The sequence below is a fragment of the Octodon degus genome, unplaced genomic scaffold, assembly GCF_000260255.1.
Source record: "Octodon degus isolate 3935 unplaced genomic scaffold, OctDeg1.0 scaffold00032, whole genome shotgun sequence".
Lineage (NCBI taxonomy): Eukaryota > Metazoa > Chordata > Mammalia > Rodentia > Octodontidae > Octodon > Octodon degus.
The window spans coordinates 10,883,029-10,898,157 of NW_004524608.1; the positions used below are offsets into that span (position 1 = coordinate 10,883,029).

The 15,129-nt window shown below is 43.6% G+C and overlaps 1 protein-coding gene across 1 annotated transcript in view; it reads left to right on the forward strand.

Moving 5' to 3' along the window:
- Dpp4 (dipeptidyl peptidase 4) overlaps positions 1-15,129 on the forward strand; it is a 79,418-nt gene that overhangs the window by 8,959 nt on the left and 55,330 nt on the right. The window lies entirely within an intron of this gene.

The following is a 15,129-nucleotide window of genomic DNA, read 5'->3' on the forward strand; positions in this document are numbered from 1 at the left end:
CCCCCCCCCCGTGCTGGCCCTGCCCCTGGGGCATGCTGAGGTGGCAATAGAGACTGGGCGTGGTCCTTGGGAGGCTGTAAACAACAGCATCACTATGAGTCCAATCTAGTAATGAGACCCTGAACACCCTGTAGACCTTTCCCTAAAATATGGGGGGGAAAATGCAAGTGCTTTAATGGCACTGAAAGGAAAAGCCAGGCCCCAGCGTAGGTGGCACCTCACACCTGCCCGGCAACCTACCCACTTTCTGTGCTGCCCATTGCCCTGGAAGACCATTGCACACACCACCTCCCCTCATACCTACAGCTACTCCCATGCTCACTGTAGCTGAGAACCTTGATGCTTGTCTTAAGAAGAAACTGGAAGCCACCTGAAGAGGACTTTCTAAACTCTCACTGCCCCTCTCCATTCCCTCACACCTGCTCCTCACCCAAAACTGTGGCCGCACTCCCCGGTGGCCTGCTAAGGCCAGAGCTTCCCTGTGTGCACCAGGTCTTGTACCTTTGCTTACCAGAGACCAGGCTCCAGCTGCTGCCGTGCCTGTATTGCCAATATGATATCCATCTCTATTGATCATAGACCTGTTATAAACTCTCACATCCTTAAAAATGAAAGAATGATAGAAAACATGTTCCTCCTCCTCTTCCTCTTCTTTCTCTTTTTTTCTCTCTAAGCTACTAGGTTGCCCAGGCTGGCCTTGAACTGAACAATCTTCCTGTCCTAGCGCCCCCCCCCCTTGGTGAGGACTGCAGGTGTGCTCCTCACTCCCAAGTGTCTATCTCTCCTTTTCTCCGTCTGTTCTGCAAAGTTCCTCGGGTTCCTGTTATCACTGTCAGCTGCCGCTCTCCTTTTTCTCTCATAAACCATGAGAATTCCTACCAGACTACAAAAACTGTCCTATTCTAGTTGGGTCCCCTAACCTCTACACTTGCAAACCAGTGAGCTCAGTGCACCATCTCACATGCCTTAGGGGCTCCTCCTTCTTTGCCACTTCCTCTCTGGGTCACATTCTCTCTTCACTACCCTTCTACCTCACTGCTTCTCCTTCCCGACATTGTACAGTGTCCTTCCTTACGTTTCTGGCTTCTGTCCTAGCTTACACCAAGGAGCCATCCCCAGGCCTCCTCCCGCTTTGCACTGGGTGATCTTCCACAGTTCACAATACCACCTGTAACTTAGCAAGTCTCAAATTTTACCTCCAAACCAGAGCTCTTGGCTAAACTCTGGGTGCATACATATACACCAGTCTTCTATACTTCTTCATTTGGATATAATATTGTCGTGTCAAAACAATAACACCTAACATCCTTCATGGCCCAAACCTCTTCTCCCTTTTGTACATCTTGTTAGAAAAAATAGAGCTCCATTTTTAGTTACTGAGGGCAATATTCATGCAGTTCTCAACTTTTTGCTTTCAAGTAGCAATACCAAGTTGGATGTCACATCCTATCACCACCTCTATCTCCACATTCATTCAGAGTCTGATCATACTCTACCACCTCTATTGCTACTACGATGGTCTGAGACACTATCATCTTTCACCTGAGTTAGTGCAAACATCTCTCTATTTATTTTCTTATACCCTTGCGATGCATTTTTAATACAATGGGCAAGATGATTGTGATAGGTTGTACTCTAAGATGGCCCCTAAGATTTCTCCCCTTCCTCTTTCATGTTCTGAGACTCTGAATGTAATGGATTTTATTCTTGTGGTTTTTTATAGGGCACAGTCAATGTTGAGATAAGGAAATCATCTGCTTGGGTCTTCCAGAATTACATGAGCCCTCTAGAAGCGAGTGTGTGAACAGGCAGGCAGAGATCCCAGGCAGGGAAAGATTTGATGAGAAGCTGCTTCTTGGAAGTCAGAGGATGGTGCCACAGTATCTGTGGGGCCCTTCCAACTGTCTTATTGAAATTAGCAACATCCCCTAACTCACAGTCCCTCTTTTCCTTCCCCGTTTTATTTCCTGCATGGCACTGATTGCCACCTTACATATGCCATTACTTATCTGTTATTGGTTTGGACGTTTTCTTTATTGGAATGTAAGCTTCATGAAGGCAGGGATGGTTCCTATTGTGTTCACTGTTATATCTCTCGCCAGGGATACAACACAATGGATGCTAAATAAATATTTGGTGAATTAAAGAAATTACCCTAGGAGTTCATGCAAGAAAAACGATTTGATGAATATTTTTAATGCTATAATAATTTGGATTAAAATATTTATGGTTCATAAATCTGGGATCAAATTATTCAGTACTTGATTGTGTAGACATAAGGCTCAGTGCTGACTGCTGTTTGATAGATATAGGTACATTTATCCTCTTGGATTAGCTATAGACTTGTTAAGAAAATACTTCAGATTAAATATTTAAATAATGATGGTTTAATCCACTGGCAAATTACCTGGCAATAAAAACACGCATAAAAGGAAAGAGAAACAGGCATGGCCTGGGTGAGCAGGATGAATCGATCAAGAAGCAGGAGGATGAACTGTACGCACATGAAGGCTCCGGGTACTCACTGTTTATTCAAGAGGTTTGTTGACATCAGAAGGGAAATAAATAGATGACGCGAGGGAGCTGCGCGCAAGGTCGAGCAACTGTTTCCTGACAGGCGCTCTCTCTGCGTGCCGTGCCGTGTGCCGTGGGCGGAGCGGAAGTAAGCAGTAAAAAGGAACTGAAGACGCTCGCGAGGGAAAAGATAAGATGGCAACCAAGACCTTGGGAATCCAGAAGGCAGGAATCTGAGCCTCAGGGCGGAGGAGGCTGTCGTGGACGAAGCTCACTCTTCTGAGTCCTAAGGAAAGGGCTGTGGCGCGGCAGGAGAGACAGACCGCACAGCAGTGATGTGCAGTAAGAGGAGCTGCTGGTGGTAGATAGTCTACATGCTTTTCAAAACATAAATTGCAGGGCCTTCATTATTTAGCTGTCTATAATGTTGAAAATCTAGTAGGCATTAAAAAAAAAAAAGGAAGAAGATAAACTTGTATTAAAATGGTTCTAGTTTTTGAAAAACGGGGGAAAGATTTTTCTAGTTTATAGATCTATCATGGAAACTAAAATATAGTACAGTGCGGACTCTTTCCAGATAGCCAGGGTTGCTTAATACAGGACAGAAGGGAAATCACAGGGCTCTTAATAGAGCTGGTAACCCCTTGCCTTCGGAATCCTAGAAAAAATTAAGCTCCAACTGAATGCCTGTTTAGATTAGCTGCGAACACTGAATTCTCATTTCCATGCAGCCTAACTCACTCACTCCTACCAAGTCACACAACCAGCAAGCACAGCGTTTATGCCCAATCACTGTTCCAAATATTTAGAAACATTCGGAAGAATGATTCTATCCACAGGCTGGCTCCGGAGCTATATTGCCTGGTTCAAATGTAGTTTAATCATGAAACTTCGGCTATGCCTGGCTTTGCCTCAGTCTTCATCTATAAAATGGGACGAGAATCAGAAAGCTAAATAAGGTATTATTAACTGTGAAACTCAGAACACTGAGAGAACTCTGAGAGCCAGGTATGGTGGCATAGATCTGTAGTCCCAGCTTCTCAGGAGGCTGAGGTAGAAGGTTCACAACTTGGAAGCCAGTCTAGCCAACCTAGTGAGACCCTGCCCCCAAAACTAATAAGGACTGGGGATGCAGCACTACACTTTCTCCATTTTATTCCCAGTGATCATTTCTTCTTTTGTTCTGGATGGCAAACACTTGTCATTGATTCCTTACTGATTATTCTGATGCCTCTTCCTGGGCCTCCCAGCTCCCTGGAATGTTGAAGCCTCCCGGTCTTCTTTCCAGCACAAGCTCGTGACTCAGCTTGCCCTGCAACCCTGTCCCTGATGCCTCTCTACAATTTTAATAATTTGTCATAAGAAACCAGCTCTGGGCTAACACATTTGCATAGTTCTTAGGTTTGTGGGGCATTTATCCATGTACCTAAGAAGTTTCCATCTTTCAACTGTTTCTCATCACTCCAGCTTGCCCTGGCCCAGTCTCAGGCACCTTGGAAGGACATAAGCGCCCTGTATTATAGTCTGGGCCTTTATTGTTGTTATGTCATGTTTATCCCAGAAGAGTCCTGTCAAAAGAAAAGGGAGTGAGTGACTATAATCAGAAAAAAAAAAAGCTTAATTTTCTCTTAAGAAAGGAATAAAGCAGTTCTTCCCCCTCCTTCAGGGAAGGCTTCCTGTGTCTGGAGCCTTCTGCCTGCTGCCAGGAAAACGTTGCTGGGCTCGGCTCAGAAGTCTCTCTCTCCTCTCTGTTCCTCTCCTGCATCTACAGATGGCTTCGTTGGGACCCGAGTGTGGAGATGCTAATGTTCTGCTTGCTTCTGCTTTGGTGCTTTGCTGCTGATGTTCTTATTCTTTCTAGGGCATCAGATATAGAGCTCAATAGCTGGCTTTGAAAAACCAATCTTGAGAATAGTTTTTTGTGTGTTTTACATTACTTACAATTTTGAGGATTGTCTAAATTGCTTGTTTAACTACAGCCAGGGTTGGTCACCTGTTTTTATAAATAAACTGTCGTGGCCCCTTTGGTTCATTTACAGATCAGCTCTGATGGCTTTCCACCTAGCAGAGCAGACTTCAGTAGATATACCTGAGACCAGAGACCAAGTGGTTAAAGCTTTTACTCTCCAGCAATTAAATAAAGGGTGGTCAGTCCACATCCAGATATTATATTCGTATAATTTATAGAGACCTTCTTATTCATAGGTCAGACAACTAAGTTCTTCTATCAACTAAAATATGATAAATAGAGAAGTCATATTAAGTATTCCAGCAAAAAAAAGAATATAAAAGTGGGTTGCACAGATAAAAAGCAAGAGAGAAATTCTGATGGAACCCAGACACAGTGAACATAGGAAGTGCCTGTGTCTAGCATGTGGAAACAAAGAAGAACACAGACCACCTGGGCTCAAAGCTGTTAGCCACATGACATATCCAACTGCTTCTGGTTCTGCTGAGAGCCCAGCCGAAGCAGGTCATAGGGTTGTTCCAGGGATGCTGGAGGCCAGACAGGATCAGCAAGATCAAGGAAGTAGCCCTTTTCCTTCTTCTCCTGTGGCTGATCTTTCTCTGTCTTTCCCAATTGACAAAACTTAACAAGAATCCTTCAGATGCATCCATCTTGGAAATATAGTTGTAAATATCATTTTTAGTATTATTGAGCCAAAAGTATATGCTGGAAGCTGAAAGACAATAAACAACTGGGCCAGGCCTAGAGAAGTGAGCTGACGCTAATGGAATCCAGTGGGAAGGTAGAACCCCAAACTTCTGTCCCCAAGAGCCTTCTGGCAGAGCCCATTGGGCTTCCTACACCAGAGCTACCTGGAGCCCATCCATTAGTACAGGGGTGTTGGTTCTCATTTTTGCATGCCTATGTATAATATGCCTTTGATATTTTTATTCAACAATCATTTATTGAATTCCTACTATGTGCCAGGTACTTTCCTAGGCCCTAGAGATACAGTAGTAAATGGAATGAAATGAAACAAGACAGATACTCTCATGGAGATTATATCCAGTCAAGACAGGTAGACAGTAAACAAGAGATATATTATAAGGTATCACTGCTAAGAAGAAAAAAAAAATAAAGCTAGAAAGAAACTAGAGTATGCCATAGGCAAGGGAGCTGCAGTACTACCCCATGGGAGGGAAACAACAGTTTAAAAAGACCTAAAGGAGGAAAGAATCAAGCCGTGGGCATTTGCTGGGAGAGAAGCAGTATGGGAAAAGTCTACAAGAGTGCAAAGCCATAGGCCTAGGAGGGGACCTGCTGGGGGTGAGGAGCGGCCGGGAGGCCAGTGCAGTGAGCAGGACCACATAGAGTCGGAGAGGAGGTGATGCTTGCATTAACACTGACTGCGCCATTCAGTTGCTTTGCCCAGACCATTGGCTATCTGGAAGAATTGCACTGTACCATTTAGTTAGCATTGTAGGGTAGACATTTGAAAATATAATGATCACATTCCTAATAAAAGATTGATCATCAGGGCTGGCGAGATAGCTCAGCAGACTAAGCACCTGCTTTGGCAAGCACAGGGACTGGGGTTCACTCCCCAGTCCCGCACACCTTGCCGGCCCAGCCCTTGGGTGTGCTGAGCTGGTTGTGGAGACCAAGAGTGGTGGCGCATGCCTGTAATCCCAGTGCGGGGGAGGCTGAAAACAGGGGGATCAGTACGAGTCAGAGCTGCATGGTGAGCCCCTGTACCAAATACATAAGTAAAAAGAAAAAAAGATTGACCATCTAACACTTGGATTGTAAGGCAGATGTTTAGAGTACACAGTTCTAGTGTTCTTCAGGCTGTAGCTAAGTCACAAGACATCAGATGCTGCCTTATGCATCTTGTTGTTGATGAGAATGTAAATCTGCTGATTGTCATTATATTTTAGTGTGGCTTGGGTACAGTCATAAGAGGAGTGTTGCTCTTGCCAAATCCTCTGATTCCATTAAGCCCGGGGTTTCCCCTCGTGTACACAGCTGCCCTCTATGGACAGTGAAGACAGCACTGGACATAGGAGAGGGAGGATGTGTTGCTCGTTAGCCCTGCCGGACTGACCGTAGTGCACCTCTAGGTCTGTTGTCAATGTGATGCTCTCACACCATCTTGTTAGGATCGATCACTGGTGATTATGAATATAGTAAATATTATTTAGATATCATTTTATCGTAGCTAAATTCCTAATCCCAACACCAGTTCTAGGTGCGCCAAAGAAGAGATTTTCTTTATTCACCCTCATACTCTGATTGCTTAGCTCATCCTTGGAACAAAACGGTAACACATACAATACCACACCTGCAAACCTTCCTAAATTCTAACTCTTGAGCTAAGCATGCCTCACACTGCCTCTCTTATACTAATTGTGAATCCTTACGGGCTTGATAATGATGTTATTTGCATTTTAAACTTTAAAAGTTTATCTTAATCCATTTATGCTGCTATAACAGGATACCACAGACTGCATAATTTATAAATAACAGAAGTTCATTTCCTTAGCATTGTGAAAGTCAAGAAGCCCAAAATCAAGGTGCCAGTATTCAGTTTCTAGTGAGGGCTTTAATGCTGTGTCCTCATGACAGAAGAGCACAGGGGCAGAATGATCACTGGCTCCTACAGTTCACGGCCTTCTCACAGGCCAGACACGTTCATTCCACCTTGATAGCCCCAAAGTCCTAAATGATCCCAGAAATCAAAAGCCTAAGCTTCAGAGTCTCATCTACATCATATATGGATGAGACTCAAGATTTATCCTTAAAAAAAAAAAAAAAGATTTGTCCTGAGGCATAAAGATTTCTGTCCAGCTGCAAATGCTTGAAACCAAGCAAGTGACCTGCTTCTAAAACACAGTAGTGCAACATCCTCTTTGAAATAGAACAAGCATCCTATTTCAAAGGGGAAAAATGATCAGAATAAAAGAATGGGAGGGCTGGAGAGATGGCTCAGTGGTCTAAAGCACCTACTTAGAACAAGCTTAGCAAAGGCATCAGGGACCGCGGTTCAATCCCCCAGCACCACATGCCAGCCAGCCTCGCCCCCTGGTGGGCTGAGCTGGCCACACACACACACCACTCTCTCTCTCTCTCTCTCTCTCTCTCTCTCTCTCTCTCTCTCTCTCTCTCTCTCTCAAATAAATAAAAAATTAAAAAAAAAGTTAAAAAAAATAAATAAATAAAAAAAAAAAGAATGGGAGACCCCATCTGTCCAGACTCCAACAGGGCTAGCAACAGTCGATCACAAGACTTACGGGAAATTTGTTACTCCATGCTGTATCTGTCAGATACGTTGGGTAGGACTTGTATCGCCAAGAATCTGTGCAACATTGACCCTTGCTTTTCCTAGACACAGCACATACGTAGCTCTCCTGCCTGGCAGTACATGTTAGTGTCTCTGAAGTTCTGGGGTCTCCTCAGCAGCCACGTCCCTGTGGCTCCAATACACATTGCACTCCTGGTGGCTTTTGGTAGAGGCCTGGTAGTTCTCTATGGGTCCTCTGGGTCTCTGAGCCATTCTTTGAAATCTGTATGGATATGCGTACTCGCATCATGCACTTTGTACCTGCAGGAGGAACACTACCTGGGTTCTTCCAAGTCTTATGGTTTGTACCTTCCAACAGGGCCACTTGAGCCACATCTAGCCCTGCTTGGGCCACATATGGGGCATCTGAGAACTGCACCTAAATGAGGTCCTCTGGGTAGCCAAAAACCCCCTTTTTATTTAGTTCTATGTCTGTGATAAGAGGGTTAATAATAGTAATTTCCAAAATGTATGCAAAGCCATTCTTCCATTGCCTTTTTCCTCCACTTCTGAGGATTGAACCTAGGCCTTGTCTCTACCACTTAGTTCTATTAGTAACCCTTTGTTTTAATTGTTTTTTATTTGGAGACTTGTTGGGAAGTTACCCAGACTATCTTGAACCTTGAGTTCCCTTTCCTTAGTCTCCTGAATAGAGGGGATTGCAGATGTGTGTCAGAAGGTCCCCTTCCATTGTCTTAATGCACAGTTCTATAGTTTGTGTAAGTCTCCCACAGTTTGTGTGTCAGAAGTTTAATCATCAGTGTAGCAGTGCTGGAGGTCACCCCAGTAGGGGGCATTCAGGTGATGAACGCTCTTCCCTCATGAATGAATTAATGTTGTTATTGCAGAAGTGAGATTGTTGCCCAAGTGAGTTTGCCTCCCCTGCCCTCTTTCATGCGTGTTCCTGGCATGATGCCCTCTGTCACGTCATATTATGATACAACACAAGGCCCTTCTAAGATATAGTCCACTGCTGTTAGACTTCCCAGCCTTCAGAACTATGAGGCAAATTCTGTTGCTTATAAATTACCTCCTCTCTGATATTCTGTTAGAGCAGCACTAAACTAAGACAAATAGCATCTTGCTTCCTCCTGTAATACGTCTCTCCTGATCCTTGGGCACACCTTGGTACCCTCTCCTGATATACCTTTTCATGTTTACAGCCTATCCAAACTGAAATGGAACATGCTGAAAACTTTGCTTAGCAATTTTGTCCACCAAATATAGTTCATTGCCCTTAAATTCTGCTTTCCACAAGGAGCTCAGTTCTTGTTACTTCATAAAAGATGTATCTATCCTCCATTTTCCAAAAAAGTTCCTTATTTCTTTATAAAATTTGTCAGAGTGGCCTTCACTATTAACATTCTGTATTTCTACCACAATTTTGATCATGATCTCTTAGAATCTATCTTTTTTTTTTTTTTTTTTTGGAACCAGGGGTTGAACTCAGACCTTTGCACTTGCCAGAGAAGTGCCTTATTCTACTGAGCCATCTCCCCAGCCCCTTCTTAGAATAGTCTGATCTACAGTCTTTCTTTTTTTTCTTTCCTGTTCCATTTGCCTCTCTCTCTCTCTCTCTCTCTCTCTCTCTCTGTCTCTGTCTCTCTGTCTCTGTCTCCTCCTGTGTCTCTGCCTCTGTCTGTCTCTGTGTCTCTCTTTGTCTCTGTCTCTCTCTGTCTCTCTCCCTTTCTAATGCCTTCACTAGCATCAGAATCACCCATAAGACCCATTCATGGCAGGGTAGGCTTTTCTAAAAAGCATGCATTTCAAAATTGTTCCAGCTGCTATGTACCATGCAGTTCCAAAAATGATTTCACACTTTATGTATAGTAACACACTGCTGCTCTGGTACCAGTTCCTGTCTCAGTCCTTTTGTGATGCCATAACAAAATACCTGAGGCCACATAATTTCTAAAGCATAGAAATTTGTTTCTCTTAGCTCCAGAGGTTGGGATGTCCAGGATGAAGGTGCTGTCAGGCTCAGGGTCTGGCAAGGGCCTGCTCCTGCTCCACTGATGGCATCTCCTTGTAGCAGCTCCCTCACATGGTGGAAAATAGGGGGACAAAATGAACTAAGGTAGTTCCCCCAGACCTTTTGAAAGGTACACTCATTCATGAAGATAAAGGTCTCAGGAATTAATAACTTCCCCAAAAGGCCACAACTCTCCAAGCCACAATAATGGGGATTAAGTCTCAACATGAATTTTGAAGGCTATAGTCATCATTGAAACCATAGCAGAGGTTCAATAATTTCTCTGATATCAGTCACCAGCTACTCAAAATCTTACAGTATTTTTTTAATCAATGGAGAATGGGGGTAGCCTGCACATATTGGATATCAGATAATTCAGCTACAGAATCTTGGAATCCATTCAATCAATTTTTTCTTCCACCTTATTGATTTTTCTTCACTCACCCCTATATCTAGGCTAGTAAGCCAATTCTGAAATGACATCCATTTTATTTCTTTGTGCCCATGAAGGATACAGACATTGATGCACAATGCTAACTGATTACCGTATGGAACACAGGAACTCTATAACCAGATATTTCTTTTGCCCGTTTTTAACAATTTTATGCATTTATGAGCTGTAAAGAGCACATTCTTTTTCAGATGTATTTCATTAGCTAATTATCTACCAAAACAGCTTATCTTTGTGAAGTGAAAATATTATAAATCAGATTTGGAAACAGAAAATTGAAAGTTTATTGTGAATGGTCATAGGAGTATTCAACATGTACTGTAAGCATGCAGTACAATTGGTCAAAGTAAGAGTATGTCATAAACTACATTACTTTCTACTTGGATCTTGCCTTTTTGGAATAACCTTTATTCAGAAGTGATTTTGATCCTAAAGCAAGGATTCGTTAAGATGCTATAGCAAGGACAGTGAGATAGCTCAGAGGACTAAGTGCCTGCCTAGGTAAGCACAGGGACTGGGGTTCTATCCCCAGGACCACATGCCATACTGCCCCTGCCCCCAGGCATGCTGAGATGCTGAGGCAGCCATCAAGGGTGTGATGGTGCATACCTGTAATCCCAGGGCTGGGGAGGCTGAAGCCAGGAGGATCACTACGAATCCAAGCTGCGTAGTGAGACCCTATACCAAATACACTTTTTAAAAATTGCCATAGCAGTTTGATGAAAGTTTATTAAGTTGAGCCATTTTAAATGTTCTTATTCTACTATCTATGACTGATATAAGCAGTATCTTCATATGGTTCAACCTAATAATGTTCTAGCCAGAGAAGCAAAGAATAATACTGTTAACCTTTTTAAAAGATTTAAATGAAAGAAGATTTGAATCTCAGAGTCTCTGCATGAGCTGATGGATAACATATGATTGCCGCTTTACTTGGCTAGCACAGTGGTTTGAACTGATAAGTCAAATGAACGACATGTCCCAGGCCGCAACAGGAAAGCCACACAAGCAGCCAAAGGCCTTCATCTGTTGCTGCAGCAGTGCCCTGTCAGGGAACAAATAGACAAGGAAGAAGCGACGCGAGCATGTCCTCTAAGAGCTTGACAGAATAGGTTGTAACTTGGCAGAGAACTATGAACTTGCTAAAGGTCAAAACCTGGACTTGGCACTCACATCTCACAGAACCCGCTTATCTAGATGTTTCCAAACTGTCTTCCAATGTGCCTGCTTATCAAATGGCAAGGCAAAAAACAGAGAACATTTGTTGTTCTACTTGCTCCAATTTAACCATGCTGCTCTGGGACTAGGTAACTAATAGAGAAAAGCCAAGCTGCAGCGCTGCTGTAAAGCAGCTGAGTGAGCCCAACACAGGCCAGGGGAGTGTGGCCCCAGAGGGGTGTGCCGGGCCTTACCCAGAATGCACTGTCAGCCTTCAGGCCCAGAGCATCAGCTGATGGAGCTCAGGGGACCACCATGAGGCCGAGGGAAGCTGAGTGTGCTAGCCAAGCTCTGGGCTGACAAGACGAGCCCTGTAAGGTCAGAGGAGGACAGGCACAGCCAGGGTTCCTGAGGAAGGCATCGTGTGTGCACTGAGTCCCTGCCGGACGCCAGCTGACGCCTGCGAATTTGGCTTCGATTATTTTACCATTTCAGATGTGAGTGTGCTGCCCTGAAACAAAGCTAGCCAGCTAGAATTCTGATGAAGACAATGTGTGGTTGGTTAGAGGTATTCGGTTAATTACCTCTTTACAAAATTAAGCACTAGCTATGGACATTCTTTCGTCTAGGCCCAGGCAAGCATCTACATCAGCACATAAAAATAGAACGGTGAGGGCCAGTCAGATAGCTCAATGGACTAAAGCACCTGCTTAGGCAGAGCGCAGCAGCCGGGGTTCCATCCCCAGCGTGTTGTGCTGGCCCTGCCCCTGGGGACTGAGCATGGTGGCACACCTGTAATCCCAGCACTTGGGAGGCTGAAAATAGAATCACTGTGAGTCCAATCTACATAGTAAGACCTTGTAGACCCTGTACTAAATAAAAAATAAATACATGCATACATAAAATAGAACTGTGAATGTCTATAACCATTTATTCCTTAATATATGCTAGCTTGGGGATTTTTTTATGTTTTGTTGTTTATTTTGTTTTTGTTTTGTTTTGTTTTTTAAGTATTTAGTACAGGGTCTACAAAATCTCACTACATAGATTGGACTTTTAGTGATCCTTCTGTTTTCAGCCTCCCAAGCGCTGGGATTACAGGCACCACCATGCACAGTCTCAGTTGCCTTCTCAGCATGCGGGGGATGGGGGGGATGGGGAGTGGGGGGGCGCCAGCACGGCACCCTTGGGATCTAACCACAGGCCCCTGCATCTACCTGAACAGATTTAATCGGCTGCTGGTCAGCCTATGTTTTATGTTGATTTTATTTATTTAAGGGTGTTCAGGGTCTCACTACTAGATTGGACTCGTAGTGGTCCACCTGTTTATAGCCTCCCAAGAGCTGGGATTACAGGCCCACATCACCATGCTGTCTTTATCACCATCGCAGCATGCCCTGGGGACGGGGCCGGCACAGCAGGCCGGAGGATCAACCCCAGCCCCTGCGCCTGCTAGCAGGTGCTTTAATCCACTGAGCTATTTGGCTGGCCCTTTTATGTTTATTTTAGACTAATATTATAGTTATAAATAGTAAGATACATCCCTTCAATAGCATTTATCAAACAATATATGCTTTAGAGCTATTTGATGTATGGAAGAAATGCTGGCATTTAGTGAAAACATCCAGGTGTCCAGCTCTCATATCCAGTAATTTTATTTTCTGTAGCACAGGGCTATATTTCTTGTGTGAAAGTTGGCATGTCCAATAGCTGATTTTCCCCTCTCGTATTTCTGCTAACAAACATGAATATCTTCTAAACTTTCAGAGGTGATATGTGGGACTGAATTGAAAAAATAGATTTCTCAAAACTTCTTTAACCTGTCCAACAAACCTGTTTAAACAAAATCAATAGAATAATAAAAGAAAATGTAGTAATTTTATCTGTTAAGGTAGAAAATTTTATAGGAAGATACAAAACGATGACCAGATAAATGCTGAAGAAATAGTCTTAAGAATATATTTTGAAACAGCATTTCCTATCAGATAATCCTCTCCCACAGGTTATGAAAACTTATCAAGAGAACCTGCTGCTGGAAAGCAGGATGTATTACAATGCTGGGGGCTGATGGTGGGGACGGCTGGTGGTGAGTGTGTAGGAAAAGTGTGGGAAGGAACGTTAAGTTCTTTGTCATTAGTGGGCTGACTGGGATTGGGGAAGAAGAATCACATTGACTTGATTATGCTTCTAAGGTGCAACATTTTATAAAAAAACCTTTTTGTGTATCTGTCCCCTGAGGTGTGGAACCGTGCTCAGTGATGAGAATTACTGTAAAAAAGCAAAATAAAACAATCCAAAGAATAAGGTTTTGTCTTAAAATTATAAATACATTCATTCATATTGTATATTACCTATTATATTATAATATATATTATACATTACATATTGTACATTATATATAGTATACAGACATCATATATACTCTATATATTATACTGTAAAGCCTCTCTGAGTAGGACAACAAGTAGGCATGGAAAAATCATTGTTGTTAGGTGACAAGAGCCAAGAGTGTGTGAGGAGGCAGGAGTAAGTCTTCATGAAAGGAGCAGGAGACACGGGGTGGCTGCTTGTGATAGCCAGGGAAACCGTTGAAGGGACTGCAGACAAGTGACCTGGGACAAGGCACAAGGAAGGAAAACAGGAGAGGGTCTCATGGGTTAGGCTGGCAAGTCCTGTGAGAGGATGGCGCCTTCTCTACAGGAAGTGGACATTGCTAGGAAGAGAGTATTAGCTGTGTCGGTGGTGCTTGAATCTCTCTGTGGGAGACTGAGAAGCACCTGGAGCTTCCGGTGAAAGGCTCACCAGGACGAAGCCAGAAGCTTAGGAAAACTGTTGCAGCGGTGGTACAGAGGAGGGGATGGAGCGAGAGCCTGAGAGCAGGGCCAGTTGGAAAGTAGGTTTCTCAAGAAGAATCAAAAGGATTAGGTAGGTGAAAGCTGTGGTAAAGAAGAGGGTCTCAAAGTAGTTTCAGGCCTTGGAGCTGGATCTTTGAAAACAGAATTGCACAGGTTCTACCAAGATCAAGGGGACCCCAAATGTGGTGATCGTGTCTCGTTATTGGTCTCCGAAGGGCAAGAGGCTGGGAAACGGGCTTCAGACCACAGCCAAGGGTGACTGGCCCTGAGCCAGCCTCCTCAGCGGTCATCAGCACACACAGCTACTGACTGAAACTGCAGTGAGCCAAACTGAAATGTGCCGTGAGAACTACGCACCAGATTTCAAAAAGTTAGTATGTGCCTTGGCTACTTTTTACTCTCGTTGCTGGGACAAATACCCAAAATGAAGGAAAGAAAGGTTTATTTAGCTCACAGTCAGTGGAGGTCTCAGTCCATGCTCAGCTGGTTCCAAGGCAGAATGGCACACTGCAGAGAGCAACTTTTCATGGCGGTGGCAAAGAGCAGAGGGCAAAGAAGTGGCAGCAGCTCAGGCAACTAGCCAGCCTCTCTCCCCTCTTTACGATGTAAGGCAGAGTATCTGCCCCAGGACACTCACACCCATAATCCATGCACTGGATCAAGAATCAGTCACAAATTCCAGACGTCGCCCCATCACTACATCACTATAGGAGGGAACACCTATACACAAACCAGAACAGTATGAAAAAGGATTGTGAAAGAGATCACTAATAACATTAAAATATTGATTACATGTTGAAATAATAATGTTTTGGATACAGTGGACTATGTAAAAATATGCTATTATAATGTTTTATCTTACATATTTTTCAAATACAGCTATTAGAAAAT